The sequence below is a fragment of the Paroedura picta genome, chromosome 2 (genome assembly GCF_049243985.1).
Source record: "Paroedura picta isolate Pp20150507F chromosome 2, Ppicta_v3.0, whole genome shotgun sequence".
Lineage (NCBI taxonomy): Eukaryota > Metazoa > Chordata > Lepidosauria > Squamata > Gekkonidae > Paroedura > Paroedura picta.
In genome coordinates, this window is record NC_135370.1 from 59457644 (window position 1) to 59483046 (window position 25403).

Below are 25403 nucleotides of genomic sequence, written 5' to 3' on the forward strand. Positions count from 1 at the left end.
CACTGTTTTAAATAGTGGAATCTCGGCGTTACGCATACCTGCATTTGTAGTGGAATCCAGTAGCGTTTCATTCGTTTCCCACAGGTTTCCGGTCTCACAGGAATCGCTAGAAAGGAAGTGATTTTTTCTGTGCTTGGTCCCGCCCCTGGCCATCAATCAAATGAACAGCCAATGGGCAGTTGTTAACATGCTCCCAAAAAGCCCCTTTCCCTTTAAGTACAGGTTTCTTAAAAAAAAAAACATGTTGCAACGAATATGCGTTGATTTGTTGCAACAGAGAGACCCATCTAGCTGGTGTGTGAGCGGGTGATTCATCGTTACCATGCTCCCCCGAGTGAAACCCCCCCCTGCATGGGCGCGATTTTCGGCTGACGGGGCTGTGTTGTGCTTGGGGACTTAGGGGAGCTTTAAAGCACTTCTGTGGAGGGGCTGTAGCCGGAGAAGCCTCGCTGGGTGAATGAAGCCTTGCTTGTTTGTTGCTTTCCCCACTCACTCCAAGGGAAAAAAAGCCAGGGGGAGGGACTTAGTTGGAACCGCAACAATGAGAATGCACAGGTGTTTTTCGCTAGTGTTGCAGATTGTTCGCAAGAGTGTAGCGCTTTTCGAAGGGTGAATCCACTTTTCCCAATTGCCCAAGAAGCGCTACAACGAATCACTTTTTGCGGAACTGTTGCAGGAGTGTTGCAGATTGTGTGCGACGTCTTTCGGAACTGCAAATTAGTAGCGTTTACAATATGAAAGCCTTCTGCTACGTTAAACCCGTGCGGAATGGCCCATAGTCTCACCCTTCTGCTTGATGCTAGCACCAGCCAGGGCCCACGTGGGCAGCAGAAGGGCCAGAAGTGCCCTGGGCAGAGCTGTGCAGGATTGCATGGGCAACAAGGCCTTCCCACTCCCACCGATGCTTGCAGATGCCAGCCCAGGTGAGCCACACAAGCCAGGCAATCACTTCCTGGGTCAGGGAACATGTGGGAAGAGTCCCCCCCTTCCTCTGGGCTCTGGGAAGCTAACTCAGCAAACTATGTGCTGGGGCGATGGTACACATGCCCACAGAAAGGGTTCGGAGTGCCCCTTCTGGCATGTGTACCATAGGTTCACAACCACTGTTATAGGATTTTGGTCACAGTATTTAAGTTTCAGAATCATGTCATGGGGCTAGCACTTCCTTCCTCTTTCTTCATCAGATTCTTGATTTTTAGTTTCTGTCAACTAATATTTAGAGACCCAATAAAACTTAATAGCAGTACTATTTGTAAGTGGGCTATGTTTCTGGTTAAATAGTGAAATAGTTCATTGTTGCGACATTTTGCTTTTGTGAAGTGTTAACAGCTAAAACTGTGTTTTCCTTCTCATTTTTAGTAGTTTTTGATACATTTGTTCTTGAGGCATTCCTGTCCTTAGAGAATTAGAAAAACATTTATTGCCTTGATTATACACATTTTATTTTCCATCCATAACTGGGAAATAAGAGAGAAATAAAGAAATAGCTTTGGTTTGAAAATAATGGGTTAGAGCCAAATTGTGGGTTCTTATAAAGCTTTCATTAAATATTTTAAAACATAACTTAAAAAGCTGAACAAAGTAATAAGAATTAAAAGTAGAATAAAAAAGAAAAAGATAAACAGAGAAAAAGAGAAAAAGAGAGGGAAGGAAGCTGTACATATAGTTCCAAGAATTATAGTCACCATAGAAGTCTTGTTTTCATGAACAATAAAATTTCCATCCATCAATCCATTTAATTGTTCATTAAGTAGTTGGAAAATGAGGCTTGAAAGGTTTAAAGGTTTGCAGTCCTGAGCTTGTATGCCTCTCTGTCCCCTGTGCTCAAAACCTAGGCAAAACAGTAAAAAGCCTCTGCTCTTCACTTATACAAAGTGAGCCAGAATTGGAGAATTACTAATCAAACTCAATCTTCCTTTAATCTAGGAAATTAACATCAACCAAGTACCACTTCCAGATGATAATCCAGACTATGGTGTTCTTCCATAAAAACAAAGGCATCAGTCCCCCATGAAGTACTCACTGGACGCCCTAGATCCAAATGGTGTTTTTGAATAGTAATACATATTTCTACCCCTTCAAGGATCGTTGCCTTGTTGTGGCGAAGGGGCTTGCGTAGCTCAGTGAAGCTATGAGCTATGCCATGCAGGGCCACCCAAGACGGACAGGTCATAGCAGAGAGCTCTGACAAAAGGTGATCCACTGGAGAAGGAAATGGCAAACCACTCCAGTATCTTTGCCATGAAAACTCTATGGACAGGTTCAAAAGGCAAAATGATATGACGCCGGAAGATGAGCCCCTCAGGTTGGAAGGTGTCCAAATTGCTACTGGGGATGAGCAGACAGCTAGTACGAATAGCACCAGAATGAATGAAGTGATTGGGCCAAAGCCGAAAGGATGCTCAGTTGTGGAGGGAACTGGTGGCAAAAAGACAGTCTGATGCTGTAAAGACTTTTATTCCATAGGAACCTGGAACATCAGATCCATGAATCAAGGCAAGCTGGACGTGGTTAAACAAGAGATGACAAGATTGAATATCGACATTTTAGGAATCACTGAACTAAAATGGACAGGAATGGGTGAATTTAATTGCCCACTACTGTGGGTAAGAATCTCTCCGAAGAAATGGAGTAACCTTCATAATCAATAAAAGAGTAGGAAAAGCAGTCTTGGGATACAATCCCCCAAATGACAGAATGATCTCAGTTTGAATCCAAGGCAAACCATTCAACATCACAGTAATCCAGGTCTATGCCCAACCACTGCTGCTGAAGAGGATGAAGTTGACCAGTTCTGTGAAGCCCTACACCACCTTCCAGAAGCAACGCCAAAAAATGATGAATTGAGGCTTTTGAACTCTGGTGCTGGAGAAGACTTTTGTGTGTCCCTTCGACTGCAAGGCGAACAAACCGGTCAGTCCTAGACAAGATCAGCCCTAACTGCTCCTTAGAAAGCCAGATCCTGAAGATGAAACTCAAATACTTTGGCCACCTCATGAGAAGGAAGGACTCCCTGGAGAAGAGCCTAATGCTGGGAGCAATTGAGGGCAAAAGAAGAAGGGGACAACAGAGAATGAGGTGGCTGGATGGAGTCACTGAAGCAGCTGGTGCAAACTTAAATGGACTTTGAGGAATGGTAGAGGACAGGAGGGCCTGGAAGATCATTGTCCATGGGATCGCGATGGGTCGGGCATGACTTCACACCTAACAACAACAATAACAACAAATTTCTGTCAGTGGAACATAATTTTTTTGCCTCTGCCCCTTTTGCTGCAGTTCTAGAAAGTTTGCTTCTGGGGGACAGAGAACCCTCAGGAAAAGCATAGGCAGTGAGTTGGTGAACTGTAGTGAGAGGGAGTAAATGGCCCAAATTACCCCTTCCTTCTGTGGTAGTAAATGATGCTTGGATCCTGCCTATTCTTTAAAAAAAAACCTTATTACAGCCTTCTTGGAAGAAACTTCGGCACTCGATCCATATCAGTCTGGCTTCCGTCCTGGCCACGGGGTGCAGACGGTACTGGTCGTCCTGCTGGATGACCTCCGTCGCTAGCTGGATAGAGGCAGGCCGGCCATGCCAGTCCTATTGGACCTGTCAGCGGCCTTTGACATCATGGACCATGAGATCTTGGTCCACCACCTTGCCGGCACGGGGATAGGGGGCACAGCCTTGCGCTGGATACGCTCCTTCCTCCAAGACTGGACCCAGAGGGTTGCAGTGGGGGAAGAGTTCTCGTGTCCTAATAGACTCCCTTGCAGGGTCCCCCAGGGCGCGGTTCTCTCCCCCACCTTGTTCAACATCTTTATGCGCCCTCTGGCCCAGCTGGTGCAGAGCTTCGGGCTGGGTTGCCATCAGTACGCTTATGACACCCAGCTCTATCTCCTAATGGACAGCCACCTGAACTCCCCCAGAACCATTTGCCAGATGTTTGGAAGCAGTGACAGAATGGTTCGAGCAGAGTCGCCTGAAACTCAACCCCTCCAAGACGGAGTTCCTGTGGCTGGGAAAAAGGGGGCAGGAACAGGAAGCGCATTTACCCACCTTGCGGGAGCGCAACTTACCATCGCGCCCCAAGCCAGGAATTTGGGGGTGACCATGGAGGCGCAGGTCAAGAGAGTAGTGGGCCAGGCATTCTTCCGCCTTCGCCAGGCCCGGCTACTAGCGCCCTACCTGTCCCCTGACCACCTGGTCACAGTGATCCATGCGACCGTCACTTCCAGATTAGATTTCTGTAACTTGCTCTACGTGGGCCTGCCCTTGTCCTTTTTTTTTTTTTTTTTTATAATGATTTTTTTTATTTTCATAAAGATAGAAATATAATCATCATTTGAGAATATACGACCCCACATTGACTCCACAGTGATATAAACTTTTGCCCAAAACTCTAAGAGCCATGAGTCTAAGAGCCATCCACATTTCCACTACATTAAAAAAAAAAGGCCTGTTTAGATATACAAAAGAAAAGTTATTATTAGTCAACTTACTTGAGAGATCGTAGATCTCACATTAACTGCTTGATACAATCTAAGAGCTATCCTAGCAGATATTTCTAGGTTTGAGTTAGATGCTTAACATTAAACATTTCTTATAGCACAGTATGAGTTTTGGCCCTGTATCAATACCCTGATGAAGGGAGAGGAAAGTAGGGCTTTGCCTTAAAGATGTACAAAAAAAAAAATTACAAAAGGATTTCATAATTTCTCCTTATCCTTAATACAGATACATCTACAAACCATTTATACTTGACCCATTCTAAGAGCCATCCTGACAGGTATAAGTTGAGAGCTTTGCATTTTACATTTTCAGCACTAATGATTATATTACCTATATGCCTACAAAAAAAAAGAGACAAAAAAAAACAAGAGAGAAAGAGACACTGCTTCCCCTTTTTCATAAAAATGGAAATATAGAATACAGTATAACATTAAACATAAAGTAATATGAGCTTTCGGTCTTCTTAAGGGGGTCTCATCTCGAGGCTTGCTACATCTTGTCGTTCCCGTAAAATTATATTCTGTCCCAATGGCCTTTGGCGTAGAAAGTGCAGTTGTACTCTTTCCCGCAGAGTATGCATCGATAAATCTTGAGGCCGTTGCACCTCCTGGACTCCAGTATCAATGCAATTTTTTCCCCAGAGAGATCCTTTAAATCGGTTACTTTCACTGCAGATCCATATTTCTTTTGATTGATTTTTGTACACTGTTGCTTTGAGATGGCTGTATGTCTTTTTAAAAAGGGTGTCCTTATCTGGGCTGCAGAACTCCGGCATCCCATTTTCCGTCTCCAGAATTTCAGATTTCTCTTCTACTGTTGGTTTTCCACCTTGTTTAGAGCTGTCATCAGCCACTGTTATTGATCCATTATTCCTGTTAAAGACGTCTTCCTTGGCATCTTGGATCTCCTTGAAGATATGAATTTCAGATTTCTCTTCTGCTGTTGGTTTTCCACCTTGTTTAAAGCTGTCATCAGTCACTGTTATTGATCCATCATTCCTATTGAAGACTTCTTCCTTGCCATCTTGGATCTCCTTGGAGATATTTTTGATCAATCCATCTAAAAATACTTTGTAATCTTGGGTTTGTATCTCTATTAGATGAGCCAATCTTTTTAACATAGACATGATTTTGACTTAAAAAAAACCCGGCCTCAAACAATTTTACAAGTGGCCAGTAGAGGTCCTCTGTTTTATCCTCTAATGTTCCGGCACAGGCATGTGACGTATTGAAGTCGGTTAAGGCAGAGATTCTCGTACTGGCACAGAGTTCTCATGAGATTTTCCCTCACAGCTCTTATCTCTTATCTCCGAAAACCAAAACAATTACAATAAGAGCTTTTGCCAATTAATTCGAGTTGATTTGAGTCCTCCTTCTGCTTAGTTAGGAGAATTAGCCTGCCTCTTAACGAGGTGGCTTCAGGCAGAGCAGAGTAAGAGGAGGGGGGAGACAAAGGGCTTTGATGCAGGAAGAGAGACGAAGAAAAAAAAAAGCGAGAGATACTTGCAGTAAATGATGTTTTGGAACTCAGCCGATGTCCTCCCCTCAGTTCAAAGCGTTCATTTGTGGTAAATCATCATGTAGGGTTGAAGCAGATACTTTAAGATTAAAGAAAGAAAAGAAAGTCCGAGGTAGAAAATGGCAGTCGTCCTCTGGACCTGGAACGCTGACAGCCTATAATCCAGGGAGATATACTCCCTAAAGGATTGGAGACGGCCCCAAGAACTTCCTGGGTAGAAAGGTGAGGTGGGGTTTGCGTACCCCTCCTCTTTTCTGCCAATTGCTTGCACAATTGACCCCTGTCAGGCTTCAGAGATAGCAGAGCAGATGCCCTGCCACCCTCTCAGGACGACATCTTTAGCCACACCCCCGGCCTGCCCTTGTCCTTGATCCGGAAACTTCAGCTAGTGCAAAACGCAGCTGCTAGGGTTCTCACTGCCACACCTTGGAGGGCCCACATCCAGCCGGTGCTGAGGCAGCTGCACTGGTTGCCAATTGCTGTCCATATCCGGTTCAAGGTTTTGGTTTTAACCTTTAAGGCTTTACGCGGGTTGGGACCCACATACCTGAGGGACCGCCTGTCGCCCTATGTGCCCCACAGGGCTCTACGCTCTGTGGGAGAAAACCTATTGATTGTTCCCGTTCCCAGAGAAGTGCGCCTAGCCTCAACCAGGACCAGGGCTTTCTCTGTCCTGGAATGAGCTCCCGGGTGAGCTGTGGGCCCTGCGGGAGCTGTCATTGTTCCACAGGGCTTGTAAAACGGAGCTCTTCCGCCAGGTCTATGGTTGAGGCTGGGATTGGCAAGGAAGAACATTGCCCCCCTGGGGTTTTTTGAAGTAGTCATCATCACCCTCCATCACTCATTGCCCTTGTTCGAGTAGGGGAGAGTGGTATTTTCCGCCGTGTTGGGTATTTTTATAGTCTTTTAACGGGGGTTTTAATGGAGGATTTTAAGACTATTGTTACCCGCCACAAGCCTGTAGGGAGTGGTGGGAAATAAATCGAATCATCATCATCATCATCATCATCAAAAATGAAATGTTCTAGAAATTCCATTGCAGAAAAAAAGGTAGATAGAATTTAATGCTAGATTTTACAAATCTTTGAATAGCCTGTACTCTCCCTTGGAATAAGATGGTAGTGATTGATAGCTGCTGGGTTTGTATTGTGTTCTACAGATCCTTACAGCATATTCTGGTATATACTTGGTTTTCCCAGTCCCTTGAATTATTGCGAGACTCAGAGACTGTAAAGAGAAAGAGGTGAAAAGTCAACAATATAGTTTTATCAACTCTCTTCGTCATTTACCTCTTTATAAGAATCATAGAATCATAGAGTTGGAAGGGGCCATACAGGCCATCTAGTCCAACCCCCTGCTCAACGCAGGATTAGCCCTAAGCATCCTAAAGCATCCAAGAAAAGTGTGTATCCAACCTTTGCTTGAAGACTTCCAGTGAGGGGGAGATCACCACCTCCTTAGGCAGCCTATTCCACTGCTGAACTACTCTGACTGTGAAAAACTTTTTCCTGATATCTAGCCTATATCGTTGTACTTGAAGTTTAAACCCATTACTGCGTGTTCTCTCCTCTGCAGCCAGCAGAAACAGCATCCTGCCCTCCTCCAAGTGACAACCTTTCAAATACTTAAAGAGGGCTATCATGTCCCCTCTCAACCTCCTTTTCTCCAGGCTGAACATTCCCAAGTCCCTCAACCTATCTTCATAGGGCTTGGTCCCTTGGCCCCAGATCATCTTCGTCGCTCTCCTCTGTACCCTTTCGATTTTATCGACGTCCTTCTTGGTGAGGCCTCCAGAACTGCACACAGTACTCCAGGTGTGGTCTGACCAGTGCCGTATACAATGGGACTATGACATCTTGTGATTTTGATGTGATGCCTCTGTTGATACAGCCCAAAATGGCATTTGCCTTTTTTACCGCTGCATCACACTGCCTGCTCATGTTTAGTTTACAATCCACAAGTACCCCAAGGTCTCGTTCACACACAGTGCTACCTAGAAGCATATCCCCCATCCAGTAGGCATGCTTTTCATTTTTCTGACCCAGATGCAGAACTTTACACTTATCTTTATTAAATTGCATCTTGTTCTCATTTGCCCATTTTTCCATTGTGTTCAGATCTCGTTGAACTCTGTCTCTATCTTCCGGAGTATTTGCCAGACTAAGAGATTCCTTACTACTGAAGGATCTATAAATGGGAACTTTGTTTGTTGGATATACAGATCTACCTTTAAGTCTAAGGCAACTTATTTACTTATAGATTATAAAACATGGGCCCCCAATGTGGTGCCCATAAATGCCACATTGCCCCCCAACACCTTTCCTAGTACCCACCAAATGTTTTAGAAAGTAGGTGGGGCACCTACCTGCCTAGGAGATCTTACTGGCTGGGCACATCAAAATAACATTGTATCAGAGGCAGCTGCTATTTTTCTCCCTCTCACTTTCTTTCCCAGTGTATTTTTTAAAAAAAATTACCCTTCTTCTCCCCTGCATTTAGGCTTCCTTTTTGCAAATTGGCTCCACATTCTGTGGCAGTCATCTAGTGGTTGTGCCCACCACCCTGTGTCAGAATTCCAAAGTTGCCCACAGTCTCAAAAATGTTTGGGAAAGGGTTGCTAGAAACTCCTGAGGATTTGGGGTGGAGGATGGGGAGAGGAGGAACTTCATTGGGGTACAATGCCATAGAGTCCATCCTACAAATATCTATTTTCTCCAGAAGAACTGATCTCTGGAGATATGCTGTAATTCCAGGGGATACCCAGGATAATGTTGATTATCATATATTGAACAAATCCTTAATGAAATTTTGTCTCCTAGTCTGGATAACATTTTGCCTCAGGAAATGGAGTGAAGATCTTTTTTGTTTTTAAGGCAAGGTTTTAGTTTGGACCCACTTCAATTCACTTTGGTCTCCAGGCTGTACTCCTTTCTCCCATCAACCCGCTCTGAATTTCCCAGTTTCTCTATTCTTATGCCGGCCCTAGTGCTGTAAGCACAAAACTGGCAGGAACTCTGTTGTGCTAAGCATTGTATTAATAAGCAGTTCTAGGTGTGGCAAGCTAGGAATCTCAGAATGCAGTGTTATACGCAACACTAACTTGGAAGTAAGTCTCACTAAAGACTTTGGATGTAAGGCAAGATATTTTTCTATAGTAATGTAGTCTGGACAACTCGGAATCCCATTTTGTAATTACTCAATGGAACAGTGCTTTGGATACTGTCTACTTATCTGATATCTACTTAATGGTGTTGGTAGAAACTCTTGCTAGGATTCATGGGGGCTTTACGCACCGGGATCTTTGTTGCAAATTGGTCACTGAATGAAAAATCGCCATTTAAAGTAGTGGAATTCGTCGTTATGCATACCTGCCTTTGTGGTGGAATCCAGTTGCGTTTTGTAGCATTTCCCACAGGCTTCCGGTCTCGGCAGAAATCGCTAGAAAGGAAGCGCTATTGCCAAGCTGTCCCGCCCCTGGCCGTCAAGCAGCCAATGGGCAGCCGTTAGCATGCTCCCAAACAGCCCCTTTCCCTTTAAGAAAGGTTTAAAAAAAAAAAACAGACCCATAGCAACGAATCTGGGTAGATTCGTTGCAACGGAGAGACCCATCCAGCTGCCTGGTGTGTTTGAGCTGTCGTTTGATCGTTGCCACGGTGCCTCCGAGTGAAAAAAAAAAATCCCCCCCCCTCTCACGGGCCCGATTTTCGGCTGACTGAATGTGTAAAAATTAATGGGAAAATACATCAGCAAACGGGCTTTTCTGTAGTTTGTGCTTAGTGACTAAAGGTGAAGGACTGAAGCCAGGGAAGCCTCTAAACAGAAAGAGGCTCGCTGGTGCGTTTATCCCCGCTCGCTCGGAGAAAAAAAATGGCGATCGCTTCGCTGGAAGTTTGGAGGACAGGCTCACGAGGAGGGACTTTGAAGAAACCGCAACAATGTTAACGCACAGGTCTTTTTCGCTAGTGTTGCAGATTGGTTGCAAGAGTGTAGCGCTTTCTGGAGGGTGAATCCACTTTTTGGGATTTCCCTGAAAGCGCTACAAGGAAGCGCTTTTTGCAGATTGGTTTCAGGTGTGTGGCAGATTGTCTACGACGTCGTGTGTTATGGCAAATCAATAGCGTTTCCAATTGGCAACCATTGTGCGATTTTGAAGGCGTGCAAAAAGCCCCATGTGATTTTCCTTGCCACGGGTTATTATAAACTTCATTTGAATCGTCTTCCCATCTCCCAAATTTTGTGTCACAGAACACATTTTTTCTTTTGCTACTGAAGATTTTTCAAAGGGGTTACTCTTTCACCACTTACATAATTTTAATGACATCACTGCTATAGCTACAGCAGTCTCTTGGGATTGAGCTGCCTGTGTTTAAAAATACCTCTATAATCTATTTTAAACAGAATTATGGATTTCCCTCAAAGATATTAAGTATTTAAGTGAAACCAATCTATGTCTTGCACTTATACTTCAGTAATCTTCTGTTAAATGATAAATGAATCCAGTGATGAATGGTCACTGAACTTTATATAGCATATGCCCAATTGTGATTAAAATAACTCAATAATCAGTGTGGACACAGAATTATCCACAGGCAATGATAATTTCTTGCATGAGTGAAGCAGATGTATGAGTGTTACAATAGGTGTTAATAGAGATTTTATGTAAGTGCTCTGTTGTGTCCAACCGTTGGTACAAATATGCTCACCTTACTTAAAGAAGAGCTGTATTTTCTTAAGACCCCATGAGGAGTACTTACTTTTTAAAATTGTCATTGCTTACTGTGATTTACTGTTGTTGCAGTGTTAATGCTTATACTTCCTCAGAGTAATAACAGTCCAGTCAACATTAATCCTTTTAAATTTATTCTTTCTGAGTTCAGAGGGAGAGTTTTCAACACAGGACTAACGACTATTGAAATCAGTGCATATGCTTAGCAGTGATGAATCATTACAAAGATTTCATGCAAAAAACTGTTACAAAGCCATCAATAAACACTTTCAAAATTAAGAAGTTTTTATCGTAGCATAAACCTTCATTGTCTAGAGTCTACTCCATCAGTTGCATAAGGCAGAACTCTGGATACTCACACATTTATGGTATAGAGCAGCCTTTCTCAAGTGGATACTGGATGGTTTTACTTAAAAGTGACAAATTGCAAATAGTCAAGGGCCTGGCATCCTTATATATAATAGCAATCCTCCTGGAGTGAGGGTAGAAGCTATAAAAAAGTAAAAGGAAATTAAAAAAGAGAAAAGAAACTGGATCTGGATTTCAGGAAGGTGTGCATGGGGAGAGCAGGGGCAGAAGCTGAGGAAGTGAGAGGAACACAACTGGACGAAAATATAGGTGTGGGGGCTGGCAGGGAAATGGAATTTCCAGCCGTCCACAAGACCTCACGCCAATTGGCACTCAGTGCTGAGTCACACATGTAGGAGTCCTTTCATATACACTTTTCAAACCAGGCCTGAGATTCTGTGTATACATATACATATGCTAGATATGTAGCGGGCTTGGGGTTATTAAGGAAAATTCAAAAGAAGGGGACGACAGAGAATGAGGTGGCTGGATGGAGTCACTGAAGCAGTAGGTGCAAATTTAGAAGGCCAGATCCTGAAGATGAAACTCAAATACTTTGGCCACCTCATGAGAAGGAAGGACTCCCTGGAGAAGAGCCTAATGCTGGGAGTGATTGAGGGCAAAAGAAGAAGGGGACGACAGAGAATGAGGTGGCTGGATGGAGTCACAGAAGCAGTAGGTGCAAATTTAGAAGGCCATATCCTGAAGATGAAACTCAAATACTTTGGCCACCTCATGAGAAGGAAGGACTCCCTGGAGAAGAGCCTAATGCTGGGAGCGACTGAGGGCAAAAGAAGAAGGGGATGACAGAGAATGAGGTGGCTGGATGGAGTCACTGAAGCAGTAGGTGCTAACTTAAATGGACTCCGGGGAATGGTAGAGGACAGGAAGGCCTGGAGGATCATTGTCCATGGGGTCGCAATGGGTTGGACACGCCTTCGCATCTAATAACAACAAGGAATTGGGAATAAGGAATAAGTAACCATCTTCAGCTTCCTAGCTACTACTGTAGTGCTATCAGGAAAGACACTACTCTTTCATCCTCAGGATTCATAGGCAGTATGGGGGCAACAATATTTCCTTTTGGGAGTTGTGCCCTTGCCTTCAGAAGTGAGGCAAATGACTTATATCATAACACTCATCTTTTGGAACGTCTTACCTCTTGGAACTTGCTTAGCACCTACCTTACTTTTTTAGATATAAGGGTAAAACTCATCTTTTAAAACCAAGTTGTTAATTAGAGGTTTTTCTTATTAGGGGATTACCTTATTAATTTTAGTGGCATGCTGCATGTGTAGAGCACTGCCCTAAAAAGGACATTCCTTCGTGCCTGGTATATAACCTGAACCAGCAGGAGTAGAATGTTGGGCAGATATTAGCCAATAGGTGTGGAGTAGCAGGCCCTGCTCTAGTGTCTAGAATGATGGAGGCTCAAGTTGGCTGCTTATTCAAAGGAATAAGTAACCAACTTCAGCCTCCCTCCTCTGGCATGAAGGACTAAACAGGCAAGTTTAGCAGACATTCAAGGAGAGAGTAAGTGGCTTTTAAAATATATAGATTACATACATATATATTTAATATAATTGATATATTTAATATAAAATTCTATCCAGATAAACTAAGTGAAAAGGGTTGAAATAGTAAAGAAGGCAAATAGTTATACCCTTGTGTTCCAGCATTGTTTAACTTCTCAGTGTTGTAGCTAGTCAAACCACTCAAGTATAGCTAATTTTAATTCTATTTCATCAGTGTTTAAACATAGCGCTCAACTATGCCAAATTAGTACATACAGGGATTAAATCAATGAGGCATAGATACATTAGATTAATAATATGTGTTAGTAACAATTTTAAAAGGCTATTCCAATAGTAAGGAGGGCAAATAGTTAAATACCTTTATATTCCAACATTGTGTAACTCCTTAGTGTTGTAATTACATAAACTACCCGGGTGTAGCTAATTTCAGTTTCTGTCACAATTTTTTGGTCTAGTCTAGTTCAAATTTTAGTTTGGTTGTAGCTGCTCAGATTACTCAGGTGTAGCTAATTTTAATTCTAAACAGACCCAGAGGTTCTTGACTAGTTTTACTGCAGTATAGAAAGGGATAAACAGAGGGTCAAACAAAGGACAAGAATTAAAATTGAGGGCACCAGGCTAGTTTAAACTCTAATCTCACTTTGAAACTTTGTTATCCCAATAGGTTAAAGTACCTGAGACTAGGAATAGTGAGTTCACAAACAGGAAAAGGAAAGCAAATCAAAAAATGCAGTTAGCATTTAAATAAAGCTAGGGCGTAAAAAAAACCAGGGGGTCCAAATTTAAACTAAATCTAAAAATTGAAGATAATTCTCACATTCTTTAAAGAAGATGTACGATCTGGCAGAGGATCACCCCTTAACCTGTCACCCTGCCTCTCAGAATACCTATCAAGCGTTACAAAACAGGGAGTTGGGCTGTCCCAGCATCCTGCTGGTAATCTGCCAAGCGCCCCCCCCCCCTGCCCAGTCTGTCCCAAGAGCTGAGAAGTCCAGAGGCAACCCCAAAGCCCATCTGGGAACAAAATAAGATGTCCCAACCCAATCCAGGGAAGAGACACACTAAACAAAAGGCTTTAGGTAGCTGTAGCTGAGAAAGGCACTTGCATGGTTAGTTCCTGCAATAACTTTGAATCAGACTAAAAATTATTTTATATCTGTTGAGGCGCACAAGACAAACTACTAGTCAGTGAGAAAATAATAGTTTAATATTTTGTTGTTGTTAGGTGTGAAGTCATGTCCAACCCATCACAACCCCATAGACAATGATCCTCCAGGCCTTCCTGTCCTCTACCATTCCCCAGAGTCCATTTAAGTTTGCACCTACTGCTTCAGTAACTCCATCCAGCCACCTCATTCTCTGTCGTCCCCTTCTTCTTTTGCCCTCAATCGCTCCCAGCATTAGGCTCTTCTCCAGGGAGTCCTTCCTTCTCATGAGGTGGCCAAAGTATTTGAGTTTCATTTTCAGGATCTGGCCTTCTAAGAAGCAGGCAGGGCTGATCTCCTCTAGGACTGACTGGTTTGTTCTCCTTGCAATCCAAGGGACTCGCAAGAGTCTTCTCCAGCACCAGAGTTCAAAAGCCTCAATTCTTTGACACTCGGCCTTCCTTATGGTCCAACTTTCACAGTCATACATTGCAACTGGGAAGCCCATAGCCTTGACTACATGCACATTTGTTGGCAGGGTGATGTCTCTGCTTTTTAGGATGCTGTCTAAATTAGCCATAGCTTTCCTCCCCAGGAGCAAGCATCTTTTAATTTCTTTGCTGCAGTCCCCATCTACAGTGATCTTGGAGCCCAGGAAAATAAAATCTGTCACTACCTCAATTTCTTCCCCATATTTTAATATAAGTGGCTATAATACTCATTAGTCATAAGCAGAGGGATTCTGAATAAATAATCTAGAGCCCATGCTGAATAGGCAATGTCCAAGCACAAGAAATCTGACCAACAAAATATTTGGCATCCAATAAGGTCAGATGTTGCACAGAATGATCAGACCCCAAAATAAGACAAAAGTAAAACCAAGGGAATAAGACATAAGAGAATACTTATGGTCAATCTCCCATGTGGGGCCCACTCAAAGGCCCAAGCAAAATGTTATAGTAATTTAGCTAGTAACCAGATGTCAGGTCATTCTCAATGTATAATCAGAAACTGTGGTTCAGGTGTTACCAATCTGACATCACTTCATCTGCAGTAACGAGAAGGTCCAACCCTCACCCCCAGCAAGGTGAGAGTTAATTAGAAGTAGTTGGGAGAAGTCCTTATCTTGACACATTGATTCCAGGGACACTCAATGTTGAACTCATCTGTAGGTGTGTTCCAAGGACATAGGAACCATAGTAATAGCAAGAAATAGTTTTAAAGACACATCATAGAATATGCCTACAAGGGCCAGCCAGAGCAAAGGCAAATGAACTCTTAGCAAAAGGCAGATGAACATGCTGGTTTTCCACTAAAGAAGGTTGCCCCCCACCTTCTGTACCTTTGTAACTGCTGAGCTTTTCAGCTAGAGTCCTCTTTAATCCAAGTCTAGAAGGGCTAAATTAACATTTGAAATTAAATTAGCATTTGAAGTAAAATGCAGCCTCACAAGGCCTGAGCAGCTCTCTTTCAGAAAGATGTATTGTTCATCAACTCACTTATCCTCCTTAATTGGTTAGCTCCCAATCAGTGTAAGTGGCTTCAGTGTGTGTGTGGAGGGGGAGTTTTTAGCCGATTTACTTAGGGTTCCTGGGAGCAGGCCTAACTTTGTGAGGTAGTATGCCTTGTTCTGATGAAGTATCAGCTTCAGTGAAAAAATGTCTGGAACAATGGAATAAATAGGTAAGTTTAGCTAGCTCAGTAGCAGTGTGAGGAAACAAGGACACATGTTTTTCCACATCCCTAAAAGGTCACATGATTTCTACAAACAAAATTACATGAATTGGAAGTTGTATTTTAAAATACATTAATAATAAAAGGCTATTAGGTAGGGGGCTATCCAGTGTATTGCACTGAGTGTAACATATATGACAACCTGCCAACTGAATGGAAGTTATGGGGGTGTGCTTGGTATAAGAAACTCCTGGTCCCCAAGGAATACATTTGCACCTTGAGGCCAAGATGGCTGACGTGGAATATGGCAAAATGAGTCCTGGAGGTAGATTTGAATTCTGAAATGGATGCCCAGGGCCTGTATTTTAAAATGGCTGCTAGGGGGGTGGAAAGGCTGTAATTGCCTATGCTTCCTGGAAGGGAAGGGAGAGGGTCACATGTCCTAATGAGGATGGAGGAGCCAGGCTCCACCAGGGGGAGGAGCTTATGGGCATTTAGGCTCCAGACTTGCTGATTGGAGGCAGTCTCTTCAGGATCTCTGAGGGGGAAGGTGGCAAAATTTTTCTCCAGAGAGAAGGCCCTGGTTGCCCTATGCTGAGGGACAGAGCCTGGCCACAAGAGAGCATGTGGGAATCCTGAGAAGCAGCCACCCAGGAAGTGTATGGTGAGACTGGTGGGCCAGTGTCCATGGGAGCCTCTCCCCTCTTCAGTAGGGGGTGTAGGGAAAGAGTGCAGTTTGGTATTCATTTAAGTTCATGCCTGGAATATGCATAAGTACTGTGGCTTGATTTCATGTGGTGTGCTGGAGGGAGTGTAAATTTGCCAATCTAATTGTTAATAGTTTAATAAACCTGAGTTTTGGGCATAAGCAGGTGACTGGTGCTCTGGACCACCTGATGTCCCCCATTTGGGTAGAACTAGTGCATTGGAAGGGCCCAGGGGAGGAAAACCAGGTGGGACCCAAAGTTTAATTGTTTTGGCTTTAAAACACAAAGACCCTAGCTGAGGGGTTTTACTGCCCCTTAGGAAGGGGTATTCTAGTCAGTAAGTGGTGGAAGTGATGGACAGGAAGAGATAGGCCCCACCAAGGGAAAGGGTGGAAGGCTGGAACAGGGCCCACAGACTTGGCATTTCTTGAGCTGGTGGCTGGTTCTGCCACATGGAGAAACAAAGAGTAAATTAGGCACAGAGATAAGACTTTTGGGGACTTTTTAGATGTGTCTCACTTTGAGAATGGCATCCCCACTGCTATCATGGAGCATAAGAGTCAATGAGCAACAAGGCACCATGCTGATGAAAAAGGACATGTTCCCTCTAAAGTTGTTTTACACCAAGGAACCATCCCTGGACAGGGAGAGATGGGGACTCTTGTTGGAGATTCAGTCCCTAGACATATAGATGGATGGGTTATGAACCCCTGTACTGACCACATGGTGACTTGCCTGCTTGGTGTGAGAGTAGTGGACATCATGTGTGATTTAGATAGACTGGCAGGCAGTACTAGAGAGGAGCTGGTGGTTGTGGTATGTGTTGGCACCAATTATGTGGGGAAATGTAGTTGTGTGGTCCTTGAGGAAGGAAGTAGGCTGCTAGGTAGGAAAGTTAAAGCAGGCCTGGTTCTGCACTTTTTTTCTGTTGTCGATCCTGCTGAGTTCAGATTAATCTGAACCCAAGTCAGCACTAGCTAAGCCGGCACAAATAAGGAGTTTCAGTGTAAGGATGAGATGATGGTGTTGGGAGGAAAGATTTAAGTTAAGTAGGAATTGAGATGATTTTTGGATAAGCAAGACCTATGCAAAAGAGATGGCCTGTATTTGTCCCTAAAAGGAACCAGGTTGCTGGCATTTAAAATCAAAAAAGGTGGCAGAGCAGCTATTAAACTAAATCTTGGGGGAAAGCCAACAGGAGATGAAATGTCTCTGGCTCAGGATTGCTGGTCTCTAAAAGGTGAAGGGGTAACTGTTACTGTTCTGGAGGGGAATGGATTAGGACTGCCCACTGAGAGGATAACAAACGGTGCTGATTGCCTGACAAGGTCTAGAGGTCACAGGAGGGAGATTGCAGACCTAATGTGTCTGGGAAATTCTAGATGTTTATATGCAAATGCCAGAAGTATATGGAGTAAATTGGGAGCTGGTAGGCTTAGTGCCAGAGAACATAGATACTGTGGGCATTTCAGAAGCTTGGTGGGATGAGGATAATCAGCAAGATACACTGATTCCTGGATATAAATTATAGAAGAACTAGGGGCAAAGCCCATTGTAACGGGTGCTAGAGCTTGGCAGTGGGAAGAGGAAGGGGAGGAGTTGTCTAGTCTGTAAGGGCATGGGGTTGGATATGTGTGTTGTGTGGGAGGTTGTGGTGGCAAATGAGGGCATGGGTGTGGAGAGATGGATGTCAAGAACCTGTGGTTTGGAATGTTCATTGAGTATAGGAGAGGACTGACCTTTGGGAATTGTGGCATAGTGGTTACAGATGAGCTTTCCAGAGCCATATCTTCAGATATGTGAAGGTAAAATCAGACTGGAGGCTCTTCTTAGGGGGAGATTACATTGCAACCAATTCCTCCCAGTTCTGCATCATTTCCCTTCTTGTGTGAATTAGGCCACAGACACCGAAATGTCCCCCTGCCCTAATACACATGGGGTACTCAGCACACAGGTGTCCACCCTGCTCCTTCTGTCTCCATTTTTTTCACTGTTGATAAAATGTTATGTGTCCACATGCTTCTTTCATGGTTGCTCCTCAGAAAAAACTGGATTTTTGTACCCTGTTTACTACCCAAAGGAGTCTCAAAGTGGTTTACAAACTCCTTTTCCGTTCAACTCGCCACAACAGACAACCTGTGAGGGATGCGGGGCTGTGAGAGGTCTGAGAGAACTGGGAATGGGCCACAGTAACCCAGCAGGCCTCAGGTGTCTCAAAGCATTTTCCAATTTTCTTCCCCTCCTCTCCCAATAGCAGACTCCCCATGAGGGTGGTGGGGGTAGAGGGCCTCACATGGAAGCTGGCAACCTTAAGTAAGGTTTTGTATAGTGTTTTTTTTTAATTTCCCAGGCCAAGGTTGAAAGAAGTTATTTCAGTTCCCATCTCTCTCCAGCCATTTACTTGTTCACTATTTACAATTTCAGTCTGTAAATATTTATTTGGATCTTCCTGCACTTTCCAGACTCACAGGACTGATGCTGGTCTGCCTGTCCGCCTCAGTTGCTGGTAAGGGCTGGCCATAGCCCATAGCCCAAGGGGGACACACCTGCACCAACTGCAGGCAAAAATGGCTCCTTTGATGGCTTGACTCTGAGGTATTGTATGATGTTGAAGTCCCACCTCCAAACCTCCAGGAATATTTCCAATCCAGGGGTAGCCAACCTCCAGGTGGGGCCTGTAGAGCTCCTGGAATTACAGCTGACCTGCAGAGTATAAAGATCAGTTCCCCAGGCAGAAAGGGCTACTTTGGACAGGGTTGTGGTAGAGAAGAGGCCTCCCACACAGGTTGTTGTTGAATTGAAAGACTTGAGGCCTACTGCACAGGGTTGTTGTGCAGATGAAACAGGAGACAAAAGAAACTCTGCTAATGCATCCAGTTTCATCTGCAGAATAACGCTGTCCAGTAGGCCTCAAATCTGGAGAGAGTTGCAAAGACGAAAGACACATGGCTTGGCTGTATCTAACCCCCGGCCAGAGCAGTATTTTAAGTGAGAAGGGGCTTTTCTGTGGCCTCCCTGTCAGGCAACTGTTTGGCAGAAGGGGAAAGTTCCCCACCCTCAAAAGGAATGCCCACACCCATGCCCCCTCAGACTCCCCTCCGTTGCTCTCAGAAATACCTCCCTCCCCTCAGTCAGGGGCTGTCAGAGGTTCCTTCGCAGCAAGCCTGAAGAGAGTGGGGAGGGAGATGACGCTCCAGCCTCCTGCCAGCTCTGTCAGTGTTCTGAGGCAAAGTGAGGAAAGTTACAGTTGGACATGATAGTTAGGACAGCCTTGGGGGGTAAAGGGCTGGCGTAGCCTTTCCACGCCTCTGTTCTCATCTCCCTTGGCCAGCCCTACTGACCTCCCTGCGGTGGTCAGGGTCAGACTGGCAGTGATGTATCCAGATTGCCCCTGGCTGGGCTGGGAGGGCCCTGTCTGAACTTTGGCCCAATCATTGGGCCAAAGTCCTGAGTGGGCGTGATCTGTCTGAGGCAGGGCCTAATCGGGATGCCCTGCCTCTGACAGGCCACGCCCACTCTCTGCCCACTTAGTCCTTAGCAAAATATTAATAACAGCTCCTACTGTTACAGATGATAGGGAAGGAAGAGTCAGAGCTAGAGTGGCTCTGCATGTCAGAGAGGGTATATAGTCCACTAAGATTTAGAATGTAAGAGAAATAGATTTACAAAGGCTGAACCCACCACATGAAGAAGGATCAGATAATCTGTGGCTGGGATGAACAAAATGTATCTGGGTCACTGATTTGACACCTATTTAAGTGTTTTTGAGCTTCATACTATGGCCATGGATGGATGACCACTGCCCACTTCCTACAGCCAGCAATTCTTGAAGTAAGCCAGGATGCGCCCTGCCCTACATGCTAGGTAGAAAATACTTCATGACTAGAATGAGAATATTTATTAATTTTAATGGTAATTATTGTTCTGCATAGACATACCTAAAAAATTAGAGCTTTCATTAGTAGGTGCGAAACCTATTCCCTCCTACCTTAATCACTGAGTAGTGAGGCTTGTGCTCCACACTGATTCTACCTATTTCTGCTCCACAGCACATGGCCAAGGGTGTTATGGTAGACCAGTCATCCATGTCTCATTTTGGAAGTGTAATCAAACCTTCTTTGTTCAATCCCTCCTTCTTTCTACTCTCCCTCTTTCCATCATTCCCCCTTTAACTTATTTCAAAACTGGAAGCCTGCCCAGTGCTTGCAGGGGCTTTTTTTTGTTGTTGAACAATTCCATAAATCATGAAGAGATGTTTCAAGGCCCGGGCAGAATTTGCAGCACTGTTAATTCAATATTCAAAACCAGTTCTACATCATAGAAAATTCAATCTATCCATTCCTTTCAGGATGCAAGTAAAATATGGTGTGGGGGCATCACTAGACTTTTATTAAAAGGACAGGTTCCTATTAACATTTTCTCACAATAGAAATGTGGGGAATAATTTGGCCTGAATGCTCTTTATCTTCACGAGTAATAACAAAGGATAATACAAAAACTGCACCAAAGAATATCTGCTGATCTGTAACATCCAGCTAGATTAGAAACTGTGAAATTTATCATGTCAAGTCTTTTTAAAAATGAAATTTCTGAGAAATGTAACGTGTCCATTTTGTCCTGGTTGAAATCTTCTAGAAAATGTTCAAACACCCCATTTTAAAGCAACAAGTATCAGTCAAATTTAAAGTGCTCATATTTTAAGAACACTAGTTTAAATCTTTGTTTTTGAGAAGAGCTAGATTTTATACCGTTTTTTTACTACACAAAGGAGTTTTAAAGTAGCTTACAGTTGCTTACCCTTCCTATCCACCCAACATATACCCTATGACATTGGTGAGGCTGAGAGAGCACTGAGAGCTGGCCCAAGGTTACCCAGCTGGGTACATGTGGAATGGGGGGATTAGAGGCTGTCGCTCTTAACTCACTACATCAAGCTGGAAAAGTATTCAGTGATCTGCTAGTGGTGCACACATTGTGAACCAGAGCATCCCTACCTCCTCTTTCTTGTTGCTACTATTTGCATTATCTCCAGGGTTCAGGAAATTTACCAGTAACAGGATTAGCCCTAGTGGACAAATTAGTGAAAATTGCACCTCTGCAGGTGAGTGTGCCATGGAAACTGACCATAGGATTCAACCTTAGTTGGTTTACTTGCCCTAGTTGTATCCTACTGTTCCTCAAAGGAATCTATAACTGTTTTTCAGGTTTATAACAACCATAAGTAGTTGGTTAGGCTGTCAAAGAGTGATCTTTATAATCTGGAGATGAGCAGCAATTCCAGAACTCCAGGCACCACCTGGAGGTTGGCTGTCAAGGAAATATTCCTTGAGGTGTGGAAGTAGGGCCTCAAAAGTGAATAATAACTCCGCAGCCACCTAACCTACCACATAGCATCCCCTGACCTATTTCAGGTCAAGAAATCATGTCAGAGAGGATGTCAGGTTGCCAGATTGTAGGTTCATGTTCTGGAATTCCACACTATCTAGGTGTATATAAATCCAACTAGGGTCAAGACTGCTGTGCACACAGAAACCTCCACTTAGGGTTGCCTGCTTCCAAGTGAGGCACTAAACCCACACCAAGCCATGAGCTAGTGCCTGTTCCATTACAGAATGCAAAGGGCTTTACAACTAGTCTTTAACCGCTCCTGGCGGAGCGGATAATATAATCCGTTAAGGGCACCGAAGGTGGGCCCTGTCCGTGATGAGGAAGGGTGCCTATAGGCCCCTTCCCCTGGAGTGACAAGCAGAGGGCCCAATCGGCAGGTGCTTTGCACCTGCCAATTGGCCCCTCCGATTGTCACTCGGCTGCCAAGACCCCAATTGCGAGCCGCGCACAGCGCGGCTCGCAATTGGCCCCTTCACGCAGGACTGCCTAATCGGAGGCACGAAGCCCCTCCCGGCCCGCCCCCCTTCTTCCACGCCCGCCGCCATCACTCGCCTCCACGCCCAGCCGCTGGCGCCCCAGGTAGCCAGCTCACCGCGGGGGCCCGCTGAGCCGCTACGTGCCATGCTGCGCCCAAACACTCTCGCCGCTCCCCGACTCAGCCGCTCCACAACTCGATGCGGCCTGCCCGACCCGCACCGCGGCCCCATTGCCTTCGCAGACACGCCCGCCACCATCACTCGCCTACACGCCCAGCCGCCGCCTCACCTCCTCGCCGCGCCGCCCCCGGTAGCCAGCTCACCGCGGGGGCCCGCTGAGCCACCACGCGCCGTGCCCAAACACACTCGCTGCTCCCCAACTCGATGCGGCCCGCCCACCCCGGCCCCGCCTTCTCCAAGGACCCGCTAGCGCCCGCTGCATTAAGACTGCATTAGGCTTCTTCACTAGTATATAATAATGTTATAAGATTCTTTTGGAATTCCACTTGCTATGCAAAGTGCACATGGCCCAAGAGAAAATTTCCTGATTTATTTTGTAGCACTGATGGCAGGTAGTGAACTGATATTTCTATTGTCTCTTGTTCTCCTCTCATAGAGTGTTAGGCATTTGGAAGGACCTTGTAGATCAGGGGTAGTCAACCTGTGGTCCTCCAGATATTCATAGACTACAATTCCCAGGAGCCCCTGCCAGCGTTTGTAGTCCATGAACATCTGGAGGACCACAGGTTGACTACTACTGTTGTAGATCATCTAGTGTGGTTCATTGCAGGAATATACATCTACAGCTTCCATTAAAGATGGCCATCCACCTTCTGCTTAAAAACTTCCAGCAAATCAGGTCCATTACCTAACAATGCAGACAGCTCCACTGCTGAATTGCCTTTTCTGTTAGGAAGTAAAGGGTGCCAGAATTGAGTTGGATACCCAAGGATTCAGCAAACCCCAAGGGGGACAGTACAAATGATTGGCTGGTTCCCTGCCAAGCAGGGAATGAGGGAAGGTCATGCGGGGTCTGTGAGGACATATTTAAACTCCTACAGCTCATAAATTAGAAAGACATGGTTAGGCCTGTTCCTCTTCTGCCGCTAATACAAAGGACAGAAAATCAAATGGTTTTCTTGATGGGAGGAGGTGGAATAAAGTGAGCATTCAACTCTTCATTCCTTATATGAGACTTTCAGAGATGGAGGAATATCACACTATTGACCTTTTTGGTGATGATATCTGCATCCTATTAGGATGTGGATCTTTGGACAGCTATTGCTCTATGCTGCTAGCACTAGCCCTCCTCACACAACATCTAGTCAAAATCTACTTCCTTGTAATTTCTGTCCATTAGTTCTAGTACTGTCCTCTGGTCTGTTCCTTCTTCCCAGTTAAATTCCAGGTCAGGCTAAAGGTTCTGGTAATTAGCTTTAAGGCCATATGAGTTCAGGGCCCAGTATACCTGAGGGACTGCCTTCCTGCTGATGCCCCCGAAAGAGCTCTACACTCCACCACCATCAACTGGCTAATGATCCCTGCCCCTGAAGTAGCCCACCTATGAGGGAACTAACATGAGCTGGGGTGTTCAGGCCACCATCTGACTCGCCAGATGTCTTATGCTTGCACCTTTTTTTTCCTTTCAAAGCAGAAAAAGACCATGAGAGAAATTGTAAGAACAGTGTTTTCCAGGGATTGATTAGTTTTGTGGACACCAAAATGGGTTTGCAACTTTCCTTGGGTGACTGCACTGTAAACATATGAACTGTGATGGGACTGGATTTGGCCTAGACATTTAATGCATTTGATAGCAGTAATTTTACAGAAAGGCTTCATCCAATTATAGTACCACTTGAAAGCTTATCAGGATACATTTGAGAACAGACCTGAAATAGTACATTAAACTCCGGTTTCCTAGAAAAGGTTAGTAGCAGAGACCACACAAAGTTGGCATTCTCTTTGGGCTTTCTAAATCCTTTAAACAGTTGTGAAGAAGACGGATGATTTCTAGTTGTTAGAGCATCTGGGTGTTTTGATAGCAAGCTGAGTGGGAGTTTCTCGATCAAATTGTGTTTGAAATATTATGGAAACACCTCGCTCAGTGTTAAGTGGCTTTGCCTATTTCTGTCAGATTGCTGTAAAAAAATGTTCCACTGAGCATTTTCTCTTCCTTTGACATAAAAGCTCCATGGCATTTTATACTCCTAAGGGGATTAAGTCAGAGATGGGTTCCCCCCTCTCTTCCTGATTCTGGTTTGCAACTCCTTTTATTTTATTCTGGTAAATAGTCCTCCCCTTCCATTCCTATGATTCTAACGTGGATCAGATAAGCATAGATGAGAAAATTAAAAATATATTGCTTCATTTTAGTATTGCATGTTTGCATATACATAGAGAACACTAGGATTTCTCCTGTCCATTGGGCATAAAAGCAGGTGTGAGCAAAGGAAAGTATACATGAAGCCATTTCCTCTATTGAAATGAATTTGGAATCTTTTGTAGATTGATAGCTCCATTCATCACAGTAGATGAATTCATTGTTTATGGCCTCATAACATATTAAATTGAAAATGTGTATGAACTCAAAATACTGATAAAAAGATTCCTTTATACTCATTGTATTGTAGTAATGTTCAGGTTTGTTCGTGGGTTGTATTCTTTCTACTGTATTCAGCTAATGGTGCTGTGTTTATCTGGTATAGATAGTGGTTATAGTGCTACCTAGGATCTGTGAGACCCAGGATAAAATCCATATTCCATAATGGAGGTTTCCTGGGTAACTTAGGTTAGTCATACTCTTTCAGACTAAGTAATTGGCTCGGTGTAGTGATTCAGGTTTGGACTTACCAGAAACACTTTGGCTCCATTATAACCTATGTAGCCATTAAAGTCTATGGGAAATTTAGATTGTCTATTCAATAGCCTGGTGGGGGGAGGTTAAGGTCGAGGCCCCAAATTTGCAGCATAATTGCTGAAACCTATCTTCCGAAGAACCCCCAAATTCCAAAAAATTGGACAAGGGGGTCCAATTCTATGTGTACCGAAATAAGATGCCCCTTCCTCCATTGTTTACTATGATGGGAAAAAATAGCAAGGCAATACAAGCCCAGTAGAATGCCCCAGAGAATCTCTGTAGTGAAAGTGAAGGGGGCATTTTTGCAACCCCAGCGGCAGGACCAGTGCAAGACTGCCCAGCGGAACCAGTGCCACAGTGGCAGTGCCAATTCAAACAGATTACGTTGATGTCAGAGAATCTCTAAAGCAGAAACTGAGTTGGAGGGGACCCTGGGTCTTTTGCTGGGCACTAGTACATTGATTACAGTAGTTCAGCTCTCCCTGGAAAAGTGACTCCTGTCTCAGTTTCTACTTAGTCCTGTTGGGTTGGCACTTC

General features: G+C 44.4%; 1 protein-coding gene across 3 annotated transcripts in view; it reads left to right on the plus strand.

The window, feature by feature from the left end:
* DPP10 (dipeptidyl peptidase like 10) overlaps positions 1-25403 on the plus strand; it is a 950123-nt gene that overhangs the window by 69820 nt on the left and 854900 nt on the right. Inside the window, exon 1 of one of the 3 annotated variants that reach the window (XM_077320278.1) lies at positions 15968-16102. The exons of the other annotated variants lie outside the window; for them this stretch is intronic. The gene's annotated coding sequence lies outside the window, so the exon portion shown is untranslated. Of the gene's footprint in view, positions 1-15967; positions 16103-25403 lie in introns of those variants that run through there. 3 annotated transcript variants of the gene reach the window in all.